Source organism: Phalangium opilio, unplaced genomic scaffold, assembly GCF_054372755.1.
Source record: "Phalangium opilio isolate 3A_F unplaced genomic scaffold, DU_Popi_V2 ptg000100l_1, whole genome shotgun sequence".
Taxonomy (NCBI): domain Eukaryota; kingdom Metazoa; phylum Arthropoda; class Arachnida; order Opiliones; family Phalangiidae; genus Phalangium; species Phalangium opilio.
The window spans coordinates 161,038-175,129 of NW_028324203.1; the positions used below are offsets into that span (position 1 = coordinate 161,038).

General features: G+C 43.1%; 14 non-coding genes across 14 annotated transcripts; all 14 read right to left on the minus strand.

Annotated features, from left to right (window-relative positions):
• Window positions 1-479: 479 nt before the first annotated feature.
• Window positions 480-601, minus strand: TRNAL-CAA (transfer RNA leucine (anticodon CAA)). The gene is made up of 2 exons: window positions 564-601; window positions 480-525 (listed from the first exon to the last, which is right to left on the minus strand). It is a non-coding gene; the product is annotated as a tRNA-Leu (tRNA).
• Window positions 602-1,044: 443 nt separating this feature from the next.
• On the minus strand, window positions 1,045-1,166 carry TRNAL-CAA (transfer RNA leucine (anticodon CAA)). The gene is made up of 2 exons: window positions 1,129-1,166; window positions 1,045-1,090 (listed from the first exon to the last, which is right to left on the minus strand). It is a non-coding gene; the product is annotated as a tRNA-Leu (tRNA).
• A 443-nt stretch (window positions 1,167-1,609) lies between these two features.
• Window positions 1,610-1,731, minus strand: TRNAL-CAA (transfer RNA leucine (anticodon CAA)). The gene is made up of 2 exons: window positions 1,694-1,731; window positions 1,610-1,655 (listed from the first exon to the last, which is right to left on the minus strand). It is a non-coding gene; the product is annotated as a tRNA-Leu (tRNA).
• Window positions 1,732-2,362: 631 nt separating this feature from the next.
• On the minus strand, window positions 2,363-2,484 carry TRNAL-CAA (transfer RNA leucine (anticodon CAA)). The gene is made up of 2 exons: window positions 2,447-2,484; window positions 2,363-2,408 (listed from the first exon to the last, which is right to left on the minus strand). It is a non-coding gene; the product is annotated as a tRNA-Leu (tRNA).
• Window positions 2,485-2,550: 66 nt separating this feature from the next.
• TRNAL-CAA (transfer RNA leucine (anticodon CAA)) lies at window positions 2,551-2,672 on the minus strand. Its single transcript has 2 exons — window positions 2,635-2,672; window positions 2,551-2,596 (listed from the first exon to the last, which is right to left on the minus strand). It is a non-coding gene; the product is annotated as a tRNA-Leu (tRNA).
• Window positions 2,673-3,492: 820 nt separating this feature from the next.
• Window positions 3,493-3,614, minus strand: TRNAL-CAA (transfer RNA leucine (anticodon CAA)). Its single transcript has 2 exons — window positions 3,577-3,614; window positions 3,493-3,538 (listed from the first exon to the last, which is right to left on the minus strand). It is a non-coding gene; the product is annotated as a tRNA-Leu (tRNA).
• A 66-nt stretch (window positions 3,615-3,680) lies between these two features.
• TRNAL-CAA (transfer RNA leucine (anticodon CAA)) lies at window positions 3,681-3,802 on the minus strand. The gene is made up of 2 exons: window positions 3,765-3,802; window positions 3,681-3,726 (listed from the first exon to the last, which is right to left on the minus strand). It is a non-coding gene; the product is annotated as a tRNA-Leu (tRNA).
• Window positions 3,803-6,133: 2,331 nt separating this feature from the next.
• Window positions 6,134-6,255, minus strand: TRNAL-CAA (transfer RNA leucine (anticodon CAA)). The gene is made up of 2 exons: window positions 6,218-6,255; window positions 6,134-6,179 (listed from the first exon to the last, which is right to left on the minus strand). It is a non-coding gene; the product is annotated as a tRNA-Leu (tRNA).
• Window positions 6,256-7,830: 1,575 nt separating this feature from the next.
• TRNAL-CAA (transfer RNA leucine (anticodon CAA)) lies at window positions 7,831-7,952 on the minus strand. The gene is made up of 2 exons: window positions 7,915-7,952; window positions 7,831-7,876 (listed from the first exon to the last, which is right to left on the minus strand). It is a non-coding gene; the product is annotated as a tRNA-Leu (tRNA).
• A 66-nt stretch (window positions 7,953-8,018) lies between these two features.
• Window positions 8,019-8,140, minus strand: TRNAL-CAA (transfer RNA leucine (anticodon CAA)). Its single transcript has 2 exons — window positions 8,103-8,140; window positions 8,019-8,064 (listed from the first exon to the last, which is right to left on the minus strand). It is a non-coding gene; the product is annotated as a tRNA-Leu (tRNA).
• Window positions 8,141-10,282: 2,142 nt separating this feature from the next.
• On the minus strand, window positions 10,283-10,404 carry TRNAL-CAA (transfer RNA leucine (anticodon CAA)). The gene is made up of 2 exons: window positions 10,367-10,404; window positions 10,283-10,328 (listed from the first exon to the last, which is right to left on the minus strand). It is a non-coding gene; the product is annotated as a tRNA-Leu (tRNA).
• Window positions 10,405-10,470: 66 nt separating this feature from the next.
• Window positions 10,471-10,592, minus strand: TRNAL-CAA (transfer RNA leucine (anticodon CAA)). The gene is made up of 2 exons: window positions 10,555-10,592; window positions 10,471-10,516 (listed from the first exon to the last, which is right to left on the minus strand). It is a non-coding gene; the product is annotated as a tRNA-Leu (tRNA).
• A 1,387-nt stretch (window positions 10,593-11,979) lies between these two features.
• Window positions 11,980-12,101, minus strand: TRNAL-CAA (transfer RNA leucine (anticodon CAA)). The gene is made up of 2 exons: window positions 12,064-12,101; window positions 11,980-12,025 (listed from the first exon to the last, which is right to left on the minus strand). It is a non-coding gene; the product is annotated as a tRNA-Leu (tRNA).
• A 1,198-nt stretch (window positions 12,102-13,299) lies between these two features.
• TRNAL-CAA (transfer RNA leucine (anticodon CAA)) lies at window positions 13,300-13,421 on the minus strand. The gene is made up of 2 exons: window positions 13,384-13,421; window positions 13,300-13,345 (listed from the first exon to the last, which is right to left on the minus strand). It is a non-coding gene; the product is annotated as a tRNA-Leu (tRNA).
• Between the last annotated feature and the right edge of the window lie 671 nt (window positions 13,422-14,092).

Sequence of the window (14,092 nt, forward strand, 5' to 3'; positions counted from 1 at the left end):
GAGTCTGTCGCCTTAGACCGCTCGGTCATCCTGACGTGGTTTAGTGTAATTTGGACGTTTTAAAATTACATCTCATCCAGTTATTTTCATAAAACATATCGTGTCAGAAGTGGGATTCGAACCCACGCTCTCATACAAGGCCCAGAATAACACAGATTCACATCGTGAACGAAGGAAGCTAAGCCCCTTGAGCCTGGCGCCTTAGACCGCTCGGCCATCCTGACGTGATTTTGTGTAATTTGGACGTTTTAAAATTACATCTCTTCCAGTTATTTTCATATAACATATCGTTTCAGAAGTGGAATTCGAACCCACGCCCTCAAACGAGGAACGGAATACACAGATTCACATCGTGATCCAATGAAACTAAGAACCCTTGAATCTGTAGCCTTAGACAGCTCGGCCATCCTGACGTGATGTTGTGTAATTTGGACGTTTTAAAATTACATCTCTTCCAGTTATTTTCATAAAACATATCGTGTCAGAAGTGGGATTCGAACCCACGCCCTCAAACGAGGACCAGAATTCACAGATTCACATCGTGAACGAAGGAAGCTAAGCCCCTTGAGTCTGGCGCCTTAGACCGCTCGGCCATCCTGACGTGATGTTGTGTAATTTGGACGTTTTAAAATTACATCTCTTCCAGATATTTTCATAAAACATATCGTGTCAGAAGTGGGATTCGAACCCACTTCCTCATAAGAGGACCAGAATTCACAGATTCACATCGTGAACGAAGGAAGCTAAGCCCCTTGAGTCTGGCGCCTTAGACCGCTCGGCCATCCTGACGTGATGTTGTGTAATTTGGACGTTTTAAAATTACATCTCTTCCAGTTATTTTCATATAACATATCGTGTCAGAAGTGGAATTCGAACCCACTCTCTCAAATGAGGACCAGAATACACAGATTCACATCGTGAACCAATGAAACTAAGAACCCTTGAGTCTGTCGCCTTCGACCGCACGGTCATCCTGACGTGGTTTAGTGTAATTTGGACGTTTTAAAATTACATCTCTAACAGTTATTTTCATAAAACATATCGTGTCAGAAGTGGGATTCGAACCCACGCCCTCAAACGAGGACCAGAATTCACAGATTCACATCGTGAACGAAGGAAGCTAAGCCCCTTGAGTCTGGCGCCTTAGACCGCTTGGCCATCCTGACGTGATGTTGTGTAATTTGGACGTTTTAAAATTACATCTCTTCCAGTTATTTTCATAAAACATATCGTGTCAGAAGTGGGATTCGAACCAACGCCCTCATACGAGGCCCAGAACACACAGATTGACATCGTGAACCAATGAAACTAAGAACCCTTGAGTCTGTCGCCTTAGACCGCTCGGCCATCCTGACGTGATTTTGTGTAATTTGGGGTTTTAAAATTACATCTCTTCCAGTTATTTTCATATAACATATCGTGTCAGAAGTGGAATTCGAACCCACTCTCTTAAATGAGGACCAGAATACACAGATTCACATCGTGAACCAATGAAACTAAGAACCCTTGAGTCTGTCGCCTTCGACCGCTCGGTCATCCTGACGTGGTTTAGTGTAATTTGGACGTTTTAAAATTACATCTCTTCCAGTTATTTTCATAAAACATATCGTGTCAGAAGTGGGATTCGAACCCACGCCCTCAAACAAGGACCAGAATTCACAGATTCACATCGTGAACGAAGGAAGCTAAGCCCCTTGAGTCTGGCGCCTTAGACCGCTTGGCCATCCTGACGTGATGTTGTGTAATTTGGACGTTTTAAAATTACATCTCTTCCAGTTATTTTTATAAAACATATCGTGTCAGAAGTGGAATTCGAACCCACGCCCTCAAACGAGGACCGGAATACACAGATTCACATCGTGATCCAATGAAACTAAGAACCCTTGAATCTGTAGCCTTAGACAGCTCGGCAATCCTGACATGGTATTGTGTAATTTGGACGTTTTAAAATTACATCTCTTCCACTTATTTTCATATAACATACCGTGTCAGAAGTGGAATTCGAACCCACTCTCTCAAGTGAGGACCAGAATACACAGATTCACATCGAGAACGAAGGAAGCTAAGCCCCTTGAGTCTGGCACCTCAGACCGCTCGGCCATCCTGACGTGATGTTGTGTAATTTGGACGTTTTAAAATTACATCTCTTCCAGTTATTTTCATAAAACATATCGTGTCAGAAGTCGGATTCGAACCCACGCCCTCATACGAGGACCAGAATTCACAGATTCACATCGTGAACGAAGGTAGCTAAGCCCCTTGAGTCTGGCGCCTTAGACCGCTCGGCCATCCTGACGTGATGTTGTGTAATTTGGACGTTTTAAAATTACATCTCTTCCAGTTATTTTCATAAAACATATCGTGTCAGAAGTGGGATTCGAACCCACGCCCTCAAACGAGGACCAGAATTCACAGATTCACATCGTGAACGAAGGAAGCTAAGCCCCTTGAGTCTGGCGCCTTAGACCGCTCGGCCATCCTGACGTGATGTTGTGTAATTTGGACGTTTTAAAATTACATCTCTTCCAGTTATTTTCATAAAACACATCGTGTCAGAAGTGGGATTCGAACCCACGCCCTCATACGAGGACCAGAATTCACAGATTCACATCGTGAACGAAGGAAGCTAAGCCCCTTGAGTCTGGCGCCTTAGACCGCTCGGCCATCCTGACGTGATGTTGTGTAATTTGGACGTTTTAAAATTACATCTCTTCCAGTTATTTTCATAAAACATATCGTGTCAGATGTGGAATTCGAACCCACGCCCTCAAACGAGGACCGGAATACACAGATTCACATCGTGATCCAATGAAACTAAGAACCCTTGAATCTGTAGCCTTAGACAGCTCGGCAATCCTGACATGGTATTGTGTAATTTGGACGTTTTAAAATTACATCTCTTCCACTTACTTTCATATAACATACCGTGTCAGAAGTGGAATTCGAACCCACTCTCTCAAGTGAGGACCAGAATACACAGATTCACATCGAGAACGAAGGAAGCTAAGCCCATTGAGTCTGGCACCTTAGACCGCTCGGCCATCCCGACGTGATGTTGTGTAATTTGGACGTTTTAAAATTACATCTCTTCCAGTTATTTTCATAAAACATATCGTGTCAGAAGTCGGATTCGAACCCACGCCCTCATACGAGGACCAGAATTCACAGATTCACATCGTGAACGAAGGAAGCTAAGCCCCTTGAGTCTGGCGCCTTAGACCGCTCGGCCATCCTGACGTGATGTTGTGTAATTTGGACGTTTTAAAATTACATCTCTTCCAGTTATTTTCATATAACATATCGTTTCAGAAGTGGAATTCGAACTCACGCCCTCAAACGAGGACCGGAATACACAGATTCACATCGTGATCCAATGAAACTAAGAACCCTTGAATCTGTAGCCTTAGACAGCTCGGCCATCCTGACGTGATGTTGTGTAATTTGGACGTTTTAAAATTACATCTCTTCCAGTTATTTTCATAAAACATATCGTGTCAGAAGTGGGATTCGAACCCACGCCCTCAAACGAGGACCAGAATTCACAGATTCACATCGTGAACGAAGGAAGCTAAGCCCCTTGAGTCTGGCGCCTTAGACCGCTCGGCCATCCTGACGTGATGTTGTGTAATTTGGACGTTTTAAAATTACATCTCTTCCAGTTATTTTCATAAAACACATCGTGTCAGAAGTGGGATTCGAACCCACGCCCTCATACGAGGACCAGAATTCACAGATTCACATCGTGAACGAAGGAAGCTAAGCCCCTTGAGTCTGGCACCTTAGACCGCTCGGCCATCCTGACGTGATGTTGTGTAATTTGGACGTTTTAAAATTACATCTCTTCCAGTTATTTTCATAAAACATATCGTGTCAGAAGTGGGATTCGAACCCACGCCCTCATACGAGGCCCAGAATTCACAGATTGACATCGTGAACCAATGAAACTAAGAACCCTTGAGTCTGTCGCCTTAGACCGCTCGGTCATCCTGACGTGGTTTAGTGTAATTTGGACGTTTTAAAATTACATCTCTTCCAGTTATTTTCATAAAACATATCGTGTCAGAAGTGGAATTCGAACCCACGCCCTCAAACGAGGACCGGAATACACAGATTCACATCGTGATCCAATGAAACTAAGAACCCTTGAATCTGTAGCCTTAGACAGCTCGGCAATCCTGACATGGTATTGTGTAATTTGGACGTTTTAAAATTACATCTCTTCCACTTATTTTCATATAACATACCGTGTCAGAAGTGGAATTCGAACCCACTCTCTCAAGTGAGGAACAGAATACACAGATTCACATCGAGAACGAAGGAAGCTAAGCCCCTTGAGTCTGGCACCTTAGACCGCTCGGCCATCCTGACGTGATGTTGTGTAATTTGGACGTTTTAAAATTACATCTCTTCCAGTTATTTTCATAAAACATATCGTGTCAGAAGTGGGATTCGAACCCACGCCCTCATACGAGGCCCAGAATTCACAGATTGACATCGTGAACCAATGAAACTAAGAACCCTTGAGTCTGTCGCCTTAGACCGCTCGGTCATCCTGACGTGGTTTAGTGTAATTTGGACGTTTTAAAATTACATCTCTTCCAGTTATTTTCATAAAACATATCGTGTCAGAAGTGGAATTCGAACCCACGCCCTCAAACGAGGACCGGAATACACAGATTCACATCGTGATCCAATGAAACTAAGAACCCTTGAATCTGTAGCCTTAGACAGCTCGGCAATCCTGACATGGTATTGTGTAATTTGGACGTTTTAAAATTACATCTCTTCCACTTATTTTCATATAACATACCGTGTCAGAAGTGGAATTCGAACCCACTCTCTCAAGTGAGGAACAGAATACACAGATTCACATCGAGAACGAAGGAAGCTAAGCCCCTTGAGTCTGGCACCTTAGACCGCTCGGCCATCCTGACGTGATGTTGTGTAATTTGGACGTTTTAAAATTACATCTCTTCCAGTTATTTTCATAAAACATATCGTGTCAGAAGTGGGATTCGAACCCACGCCCTCATACGAGGCCCAGAATACACAGATTGACATCGTGAACCAATGAAACTAAGAACCCTTGAGTCTGTCGCCTTAGACCGCTCGGTCATCCTGACGTGGTTTAGTGTAATTTGGACGTTTTAAAATTACATCTCTTCCAGTTATTTTCATAAAACATATCGTGTCAGAAGTGGAATTCGAACCCACGCCCTCAAACGAGGACCGGAATACACAGATTCACATCGTGATCCAATGAAACTAAGAACCCTTGAATCTGTAGCCTTAGACAGCTCGGCAATCCTGACATGGTATTGTGTAATTTGGACGTTTTAAAATTACATCTCTTCCACTTATTTTCATATAACATACCGTGTCAGAAGTGGAATTCGAACCCACTCTCTCAAATGAGGACCACAATACACAGATTCACATCGTGATCCAATGAAACTAAGAACCCTTGAATCTGTAGCCTTAGACAGCTCGGCCATCCTGACGTGATGTTGTGTAATTTGGACGTTTTAAAATTACATCTCTTCCAGTTATTTTCATAAAACATATCGTGTCAGAAGTGGGATTCGAACCCACGCCCTAATACGAGGCCCAGAACACACAGATTGACATCGTGAACCAATGAAACTAAGAACCCTTGAGTCTGTCGCCTTAGACCGCTCGGTCATCCAAACGTGGTTTAGTGTAATTTGGACGTTTTAAAATTAGATCTCTTCCAGTTATTTTCATAAAACATAACGTGTCAGAAGTGGAATTCGAACCCACGCCCTCAAACGAGGACCGGAATACACAGATTCACATCGTGATCCAATGAAACTAAGAACCCTTGAATCTGTAGCCTTAGACAGCTCGGCAATCCTGACATGGTATTGTGTAATTTGGACGTTTTAAAATTACATCTCTTCCACTTATTTTCATATAACATACCGTGTCAGAAGTGGAATTCGAACCCACTCTCTCAAGTGAGGAACAGAATACACAGATTCACATCGAGAACGAAGGAAGCTAAGCCCCTTGAGTCTGGCACCTTAGACCGCTCGGCCATCCTGACGTGATGTTGTGTAATTTGGACGTTTTAAAATTACATCTCTTCCAGTTATTTTCATAAAACATATCGTGTCAGAAGTGGGATTCGAACCCACGCCCTCAAACGAGGACCAGAATTCACAGATTCACATCGTGAACGAAGGAAGCTAAGCCCCTTGAGTCTGGCGCCTTAGACCGCTCGGCCATCCTGACGTGATGTTGTGTAATTTGGACGTTTTAAAATTACATCTCTTCCACTTATTTTCATAAAACATATCGTGTCAGAAGTGGGATTCGAACCCACGCCCTCATACGAGGCCCAGATTTCACAGATTGACATCGTGAACCAATGAAACTAAGAACCCTTGAGTCTGTCGCCTTAGACCGCTCGGTCATCCTGACGTGGTTTAGTGTAATTTGGACGTTTTAAAATTACATCTCTTCCAGTTATTTTCATAAAACATATCGTGTCAGAAGTGGAATTCGAACCCACGCCCTCAAACGAGGACCGGAATACACAGATTCACATCGTGATCCAATGAAACTAAGAACCCTTGAATCTGTAGCCTTAGACAGCTCGGCAATCCTGACATGGTATTGTGTAATTTGGACGTTTTAAAATTACATCTCTTCCACTTATTTTCATATAACATACCGTGTCAGAAGTGGAATTCGAACCCACTCTCTCAAGTGAGGAACAGAATACACAGATTCACATCGAGAACGAAGGAAGCTAAGCCCCTTGAGTCTGGCACCTTAGACCGCTCGGCCATCCTGACGTGATGTTGTGTAATTTGGACGTTTTAAAATTACATCTCTTCCAGTTATTTTCATAAAACATATCGTGTCAGAAGTGAGATTCGAACCCACGCCCTCATACGAGGCCCAGAATTCACAGATTGACATCGTGAACCAATGAAACTAAGAACCCTTGAGTCTGTCGCCTTAGACCGCTCGGTCATCCTGACGTGGTTTAGTGTAATTTGGACGTTTTAAAATTACATCTCTTCCAGTTATTTTCATAAAACATATCGTGTCAGAAGTGGAATTCGAACCCACGCCCTCAAACGAGGACCGGAATACACAGATTCACATCGTGATCCAATGAAACTAAGAACCCTTGAATCTGTAGCCTTAGACAGCTCGGCAATCCTGACATGGTATTGTGTAATTTGGACGTTTTAAAATTACATCTCTTCCACTTATTTTCATATAACATACCGTGTCAGAAGTGGAATTCGAACCCACTCTCTCAAGTGAGGAACAGAATACACAGATTCACATCGAGAACGAAGGAAGCTAAGCCCCTTGAGTCTGGCACCTTAGACCGCTCGGCCATCCTGACGTGATGTTGTGTAATTTGGACGTTTTAAAATTACATCTCTTCCAGTTATTTTCATAAAACATATCGTGTCAGAAGTGGGATTCGAACCCACGCCCTCATACGAGGCCCAGAATACACAGATTGACATCGTGAACCAATGAAACTAAGAACCCTTGAGTCTGTCGCCTTAGACCGCTCGGTCATCCTGACGTGGTTTAGTGTAATTTGGACGTTTTAAAATTACATCTCTTCCACTTATTTTCATATAACATACAGTGTCAGAAGTGGAATTAGAACCCACTCTCTCAAGTGAGGAACAGAATACACAGATTCACATCGAGAACGAAGGAAGCTAAGCCCCTTGAGTCTGGCACCTTAGACCGCTCGGCCATCCTGACGTGATGTTGTGTAATTTGGACGTTTTAAAATTACATCTCTTCCAGTTATTTTCATAAAACATATCGTGTCAGAAGTGGGATTCGAACCCACGCCCTCAAACGAGGACCAGAATTCACAGATTCACATCGTGAACGAAGGAAGCTAAGCCCCTTGAGTCTGGCGCCTTAGACCGCTCGGCCATCCTGACGTGATGTTGTGTAATTTGGACGTTTTAAAATTACATCTCTTCCAGTTATTTTCATAAAACATATCGTGTCAGAAGTGGGATTCGAACCCACGCCCTCATACGAGGACCAGAATTCACAGATTCACATCGTGAACGAAGGAAGCTAAGCCCCTTGAGTCTGGCGCCTTAGACCGCTCGGCCATCCTGACGTGGTTTAGTGTAATTTGGACGTTTTAAAATTACATCTCTTCCAGTTATTTTCATAAAACATATCGTGTCAGAAGTGGAATTCGAACCCACGCCCTCAAACGAGGACCGGAATACACAGATTCACATCGTGATCCAATGAAACTAAGAACCCTTGAATCTGTAGCCTTAGACAGCTCGGCAATCCTGACATGGTATTGTGTAATTTGGACGTTTTAAAATTACATCTCTTCCACTTATTTTCATATAACATACCGTGTCAGAAGTGGAATTCGAACCCACTCTCTCAAATGAGGACCACTATACACAGATTCACATCGTGATCCAATGAAACTAAGAACCCTTGAATCTGTAGCCTTAGACAGCTCGGCCATCCCGACGTGATGTTGTGTAATTTGGACGTTTTAAAATTACATCTCTTCCAGTTATTTTCATAAAACATATCGTGTCAGAAGTGGGATTCGAACCCACGCCCTAATACGAGGCCCAGAACACACAGATTGACATCGTGAACCAATGAAACTAAGAACCCTTGAGTCTGTCGCCTTAGACCGCTCGGTCATCCAAACGTGGTTTAGTGTAATTTGGACGTTTTAAAATTAGATCTCTTCCAGTTATTTTCATAAAACATAACGTGTCAGAAGTGGAATTCGAACCCACGCCCTCAAACGAGGACCGGAATACACAGATTCACATCGTGATCCAATGAAACTAAGAACCCTTGAATCTGTAGCCTTAGACAGCTCGGCAATCCTGACATGGTATTGTGTAATTTGGACGTTTTAAAATTACATCTCTTCCACTTATTTTCATATAACATACCGTGTCAGAAGTGGAATTCGAACCCACTCTCTCAAGTGAGGAACAGAATACACAGATTCACATCGAGAACGAAGGAAGCTAAGCCCCTTGAGTCTGGCACCTTAGACCGCTCGGCCATCCTGACGTGATGTTGTGTAATTTGGACGTTTTAAAATTACATCTCTTCCAGTTATTTTCATAAAACATATCGTGTCAGAAGTGAGATTCGAACCCACGCCCTCATACGAGGCCCAGAATTCACAGATTGACATCGTGAACCAATGAAACTAAGAACCCTTGAGTCTGTCGCCTTAGACCGCTCGGTCATCCTGACGTGGTTTAGTGTAATTTGGACGTTTTAAAATTACATCTCTTCCAGTTATTTTCATAAAACATATCGTGTCAGAAGTGGAATTCGAACCCACGCCCTCAAACGAGGACCGGAATACACAGATTCACATCGTGATCCAATGAAACTAAGAACCCTTGAATCTGTAGCCTTAGACAGCTCGGCAATCCTGACATGGTATTGTGTAATTTGGACGTTTTAAAATTACATCTCTTCCACTTATTTTCATATAACATACCGTGTCAGAAGTGGAATTCGAACCCACTCTCTCAAGTGAGGAACAGAATACACAGATTCACATCGAGAACGAAGGAAGCTAAGCCCCTTGAGTCTGGCACCTTAGACCGCTCGGCCATCCTGACGTGATGTTGTGTAATTTGGACGTTTTAAAATTACATCTCTTCCAGTTATTTTCATAAAACATATCGTGTCAGAAGTGGGATTCGAACCCACGCCCTCATACGAGGCCCAGAATACACAGATTGACATCGTGAACCAATGAAACTAAGAACCCTTGAGTCTGTCGCCTTAGACCGCTCGGTCATCCTGACGTGGTTTAGTGTAATTTGGACGTTTTAAAATTACATCTCTTCCAGTTATTTTCATAAAACATATCGTGTCAGAAGTGGAATTCGAACCCACGCCCTCAAACGAGGACCGGAATACACAGATTCACATCGTGATCCAATGAAACTAAGAACCCTTGAATCTGTAGCCTTAGACAGCTCGGCAATCCTGACATGGTATTGTGTAATTTGGACGTTTTAAAATTACATCTCTTCCACTTATTTTCATATAACATACCGTGTCAGAAGTGGAATTCGAACCCACTCTCTCAAGTGAGGAACAGAATACACAGATTCACATCGAGAACGAAGGAAGCTAAGCCCCTTGAGTCTGGCACCTTAGACCGCTCGGCCATCCTGACGTGATGTTGTGTAATTTGGACGTTTTAAAATTACATCTCTTCCAGTTATTTTCATAAAACATATCGTGTCAGAAGTGGGATTCGAACCCACGCCCTCAAACGAGGACCAGAATTCACAGATTCACATCGTGAACGAAGGAAGCTAAGCCCCTTGAGTCTGGCGCCTTAGACCGCTCGGCCATCCTGACGTGATGTTGTGTAATTTGGACGTTTTAAAATTACATCTCTTCCAGTTATTTTCATAAAACATATCGTGTCAGAAGTGGGATTCGAACCCACGCCCTCATACGAGGACCAGAATTCACAGATTCACATCGTGAACGAAGGAAGCTAAGCCCCTTGAGTCTGGCGCCTTAGACCGCTCGGCCATCCTGACGTGATGTTGTGTAATTTGGACGTTTTAAAATTACATCTCTTCCAGTTATTTTCATAAAACATATCGTGTCAGAAGTGGGATTCGAACCCACGCCCTCATACGAGGCCCAGAATACCTAGATTGACATCGTGAACCAATGAAACTAAGAACCCTTGAGTCTGTCGCCTTAGACCGCTCGGTCATCCTGACGTGGTTTAGTGTAATTTGGACGTTTTAAAATTACATCTCTTCCAGTTATTTTCATAAAACATATCGTGTCAGAAGTGGAATTCGAACCCACGCCCTCAAACGAGGACCGGAATACACAGATTCACATCGTGATCCAATGAAACTAAGAACCCTTGAATCTGTAGCCTTAGACAGCTCGGCAATCCTGACATGGTATTGTGTAATTTGGACGTTTTAAAATTACATCTCTTCCACTTATTTTCATATAACATACCGTGTCAGAAGTGGAATTCGAACCCACTCTCTCAAATGAGGACCACTATACACAGATTCACATCGTGATCCAATGAAACTAAGAACCCTTGAATCTGTAGCCTTAGACAGCTCGGCCATCCTGACGTGATGTTGTGTAATTTGGACGTTTTAAAATTACATCTCTTCCAGTTATTTTCATAAAACATATCGTGTCAGAAGTGGGATTCGAACCCACGCCCTAATACGAGGCCCAGAACACACAGATTGACATCGTGAACCAATGAAACTAAGAACCCTTGAGTCTGTCGCCTTAGACCGCTCGGTCATCCAAACGTGGTTTAGTGTAATTTGGACGTTTTAAAATTAGATCTCTTCCAGTTATTTTCATAAAACATAACGTGTCAGAAGTGGAATTCGAACCCACGCCCTCAAACGAGGACCGGAATACACAGATTCACATCGTGATCCAATGAAACTAAGAACCCTTGAATCTGTAGCCTTAGACAGCTCGGCAATCCTGACATGGTATTGTGTAATTTGGACGTTTTAAAATTACATCTGTTCCACTTATTTTCATATAACATACCGTGTCAGAAGTGGAATTCGAACCCACTCTCTCAAGTGAGGAACAGAATACACAGATTCACATCGAGAACGAAGGAAGCTAAGCCCCTTGAGTCTGGCACCTTAGACCGCTCGGCCATCCTGACGTGATGTTGTGTAATTTGGACGTTTTAAAATTACATCTCTTCCAGTTATTTTCATAAAACATATCGTGTCAGAAGTCGGATTCGAACCCACGCCCTCATACGGGGACCAGAATTCACAGATTCACATCGTGAACGAAGGAAGCTAAGCCCCTTGAGTCTGGCGCCTTAGACCGCTCGGCCATCCTGCCGTGATGTTGTGTAATTTGGACGTTTTAAAATTACATCTCTTCCAGTTATTTTCATAAAACATATCGTGTCAGAAGTGGGATTCGAACCCACGCCCTCAAACGAGGACCAGAATTCACAGATTCACATCGTGAACGAAGGAAGCTAAGCCCCTTGAGTCTGGCGCCTTAGACCGCTCGGCCATCCTGACGTGATGTTGTGTAATTTGGACGTTTTAAAATTACATCTCTTCCAGTTATTTTCATAAAACATATCGTGTCAGAAGTGGAATTCGAACCCACGCCCTCAAACGAGGACCGGAATACACAGATTCACATCGTGATCCAATGAAACTAAGAACCCTTGAATCTGTAGCCTTAGACAGCTCGGCAATCCTGACATGGTATTGTGTAATTTGGACGTTTTAAAATTACATCTCTTCCACTTATTTTCATATAACATACCGTGTCAGAAGTGGAATTCGAACCCACTCTCTCAAATGAGGACCACTATACACAGATTCACATCGTGATCCAATGAAACTAAGAACCCTTGAATCTGTAGCCTTAGACAGCTCGGCCATCCTGACGTGATGTTGTGTAATTTGGACGTTTTAAAATTACATCTCTTCCAGTTATTTTCATAAAACATATCGTGTCAGAAGTGGGATTCGAACCCACGCCCTAATACGAGGCCCAGAACACACAGATTGACATCGTGAACCAATGAAACTAAGAACCCTTGAGTCTGTCGCCTTAGACCGCTCGGTCATCCAAACGTGGTTTAGTGTAATTTGGACGTTTTAAAATTAGATCTCTTCCAGTTATTTTCATAAAACATAACGTGTCAGAAGTGGAATTCGAACCCACGCCCTCAAACGAGGACCGGAATACACAGATTCACATCGTGATCCAATGAAACTAAGAACCCTTGAATCTGTAGCCTTAGACAGCTCGGCAATCCTGACATGGTATTGTGTAATTTGGACGTTTTAAAATTACATCTGTTCCACTTATTTTCATATAACATACCGTGTCAGAAGTGGAATTCGAACCCACTCTCTCAAGTGAGGAACAGAATACACAGATTCACATCGAGAACGAAGGAAGCTAAGCCCCTTGAGTCTGGCACCTTAGACCGCTCGGCCATCCTGACGTGATGTTGTGTAATTTGGACGTTTTAAAATTACATCTCTTCCAGTTATTTTCATAAAACATATCGTGTCAGAAGTCGGATTCGAACCCACGCCCTCATACGAGGACCAGAATTCACAGATTCACATCGTGAACGAAGGAAGCTAAGCCCCTTGAGTCTGGCGCCTTAGACCGCTCGGCCATCCTGCCGTGATGTTGTGTAATTTGGACGTTTTAAAATTACATCTCTTCCAGTTATTTTCATAAAACATATCGTGTCAGAAGTGGGATTCGAACCCACGCCCTCAAACGAGGACCAGAATTCACAGATTCACATCGTGAACGAAGGAAGCTAAGCCCCTTGAGTCTGGCGCCTTAGACCGCTCGGCCATCCTGACGTGATGTTGTGTAATTTGGACGTTTTAAAATTACATCTCTTCCAGTTATTTTCATAAAACATATCGTGTCAGAAGTGGAATTCGAACCCACGCCCTCAAACGAGGACCGGAATACACAGATTCACATCGTGATCCAATGAAACTAAGAACCCTTGAATCTGTAGCCTTAGACAGCTCGGCCATCCTGACGTGATGTTGTGTAATTTGGACGTTTTAAAATTACATCTCTTCCAGTTATTTTCATAAAACATATCGTGTCAGAAGTGGGATTCGAACCCACGCCCTCATACGAGGCCCAGAATTCACAGATTGACATCGTGAACCAATGAAACTAAGAACCCTTGAGTCTGTCGCCTTAGACCGCTCGGTCATCCTGACGTGGTTTAGTGTAATTTGGACGTTTTAAAATTACATCTCTTCCAGTTATTTTCATAAAACATATCGTGTCAGAAGTGGAATTCGAACCCACGCCCTCAAACGAGGACCGGAATACACAGATTCACATCGTGATCCAATGAAACTAAGAACCCTTGAATCTGTAGCCTTAGACAGCTCGGCAATCCTGACATGGTATTGTGTAATTTGGACGTTTTAAAATTACATCTCTTCCACTTATTTTCATATAACATACCGTGTCAGAAGTGGAATTCGAACCCACTCTCTCAAGTGAG